General features: G+C 45.9%; 1 pseudogene; it reads right to left on the reverse strand.

Annotated features, from left to right (window-relative positions):
• LOC104991765 overlaps window positions 1-95 on the reverse strand; it is a 1,529-nt pseudogene extending 1,434 nt beyond the window's left edge.
• Between the last annotated feature and the right edge of the window lie 2,851 nt (window positions 96-2,946).

The raw sequence follows: 2,946 nt of genomic DNA on the forward strand, positions 1-2,946 counted from the left end.
GCCACAGCGGTGCCAGTCAGGGCAGGCACGCTCTGGGAGAATGGCATACGTGTTGAGGTTCCAGTAGGTAACGCTGGTGCAGCCTCACGGCTCATTTCTGTGGGCGGAGAACACGCTGCAGACTCTGGTCCTGGCTCAAACGCGTTTCTTTGCCAACGCCAATCGCTGCCACTACCTCTTCCTCAGGCCACCACTGAAGTGACACTGTCGGAAGCCTTTGTTGGGCCGCAGTTTTGCACATCATCAAACCCCTCCCAGCGCTCCTGCTAAATACCGACACTAAAGAGAGGCCCCCTTGAGGAGGCTCTACCTGTGCACTGTGCACCGGTGGCCCAGAGGTGGCAAGAACAAATGATATTTTTTTTAAGAATGTTTATTTATTTGGCTGCCCCGGGTCCAAGTTGCATGACAGGCGATCTCTGATCTTCATTGTGGTATGTGGGATCTGTTTAGTTGCATCCTGTGAAATCTAGTTCCCTGAGTAGTGATTGAACCCAGGACCTCTGCTTTAGGAGCAGAGAGTCTTAGCCACTGGACCACCAGGGAAATCCTAAGAACAAACAATTTTAACCTGGGGAAACCGAGCTGTTTAAGGTAGCAGACCAGCCTGTCGAGCAATAGGCACATTGCCAAGGCCCAGATTAGCCCAGCCAGGCAGAGGGAAGAGAAGGAAATAGGCAACCTGGCAATATCCTGGTGCAGCTCCATAGTCGTGTGTAATTGACAGGCTGAGGGCTGGCCTGTGCCTCTCACCAGACCTGGAAACTTGGGCCGCCAGCCTCTACTCACGCACTCAGGAAGGCAGGTCTCTGCACCACAGTGTCCCCACAAGCACAGGTCAGTGAGGACTGACAGTGGTTAAGATACTGGCTTCTAGAGTTGGGTGACCTGGGACCCCTGGCAGGATGGCCTTGTGTGGTTTACTTATCCTCTCTGAAGCCCTCTCTTCTTTCTTGTACTCCAGGTAATAAGTGTTTGCAAATGTTAGTAATTATGAATACCAAGAGGTATTATGAGCCTTGGGATATTTCAGGGGAGAGAGGTAAGAAGAATGCGGGGCCACTAGGTCTGTATTCAGGGCGCCAGAGCTCACTTCCTCTTTTGTAAGCTGATTTAGTCTCTTATTGGTCAAGCTGGTTCAAGTTGGTTTCTGTTACTTGTAAACAAAAGCATTTTATCTGATAACGGTTTTTCTTTTTTTTTAACTTAGAGAATTAAGAAAAATTTTAAAGTGGAGGGTGTTGTGATGAAAAATTTAGCTGAAGTTCAGCAGTTTTTGTTTTTGTTTTTTTACATTTTGCATTTGCAGCAAGCAGAAGGATGCCCTTACCCCCCAAAGATGTCCTGGTCCTAATTCCCAGAACCTGTGAATATATTAGGAATTCCCAGGTGGCACTAGTGCCACAGATCCCACCTGCCAGTGCCGGAGATGTAAGAGATGTGGGTTCGATCCCTGGTCGGGAAGATCTCCTGGAGAAGGCATGGCAACCCACTCCAGTATTCTTGCCTGGAGAATCCCATAGACAGAGGAGCTGGACCGGCAACATTCCATAGGGTCGCACAGAGTCAGACACAACTGAAGGGACTGAGCATGCACGCACGTGCATATGTTACATTACGTGGCAAAAGAAAAATCAAGGTTTCAGATGGAATTAAGGTTGTAAATCAAGTGACGTTAAAATAGGGAGAGTATCATGGATTGTCTGGTGGACCCAGTGTAATCACAGGGGTCCTTCAAAGTGAAGAGGGAGTCAGAATCGATAAGATGGGAGAACTCAGCTGAAGTTATTAGCTTTCAAGATGGAGGAAGTAGGTCAGGAACTGAGGAAGGCAGGGGCCTCTGAAAGCTGGAAAAGGCTAAGAATACGCAATTTCCCTTAGAGCATCTAGAAAGGAACGCAGGCCTGCTAACACCTTGACTGGAGGCTGGTGAGACCCGTGTCAGGTTTCTGACCTCCAGAGCTGTAAGGTGTTAATCAGCGTTGCCTTGAGCCGCTAGGTTTGTGCTGATTTGTTACAGCAGCGATAGGAGACTCATACAGCATCCTTTTATTTTTTTCCTCCTAATGTCATTGAAGATAAACTCAACACCTTTGACTTCAACTAAGATATGTAGTATATGCCCATTTGTGTAAATTGCTTTTCTTTCTCTCTGTCTCTGCACCCACTAATCTTGCCTTCTAACTCTACATGTGTAGAAAAACATGGTGAGAGAAAATGGTTATTTCTTGGTGGTGAGACTTAGAATAATTTTTTTTATTTCTAGAAGGTTTTTGTTTGTTTTAATTAGAGGATAATTGCTTTACAATATTATGATGGTTTTTGCCATACATCAACATGAATCAGCATTAGCTATACATGTGTCCCCTCCATCTTGAGCCCCCTAGAGTGATTTTTAAAAAAATGTTTCATCTTTGTGTTTCCTGGAACTTTTGGGGGGCATTCTTTTTAATGAGCAGGCATTACTGTCATTATTTTTAACCAAAATGATAAGGTCATGATTATTTATGTTCATTGCCGAAGCTGTACCCACCATTGAGCAATCTGTGCATTCCAGATGAGGGCTCCTCAGCCAAGCAGCACAGCCCAGATCTAGCCTACTCCTTCCTCCTCTCCCCACATTGTAGACGAATAGATAAAATTTGTGCCTGGCTGTTCTGGGCTGAACTGTTTTCTTTCCAAATTCAGATGTTGAAGCCCTAGTTCCCAGTAGCTCAGAAGGTGACCATAACTGGAGATATGGCCTTTAAAGGGGTGATTAAGTTAAAATGAGGTCAAGTGGGCTCTAATCCACTCTGATTGATATCCTTTTAAGAAGGGCAAGATTAGGACAGCAATAACACAGAAAGACCAGGTGAAGACACAATGAGTAGGTGGCCATTTGCAAGCCAAGGAGAGAGGCCTCAGGAGAAACTAACCAAGCCAGCACTTAGATTTGGGGCTTTT

This window comes from Bison bison, unplaced genomic scaffold (genome assembly GCF_000754665.1).
Source record: "Bison bison bison isolate TAMUID 2011002044 unplaced genomic scaffold, Bison_UMD1.0 scf7180017864200, whole genome shotgun sequence".
Classification (NCBI taxonomy): Eukaryota; Metazoa; Chordata; class Mammalia; order Artiodactyla; family Bovidae; genus Bison; species Bison bison.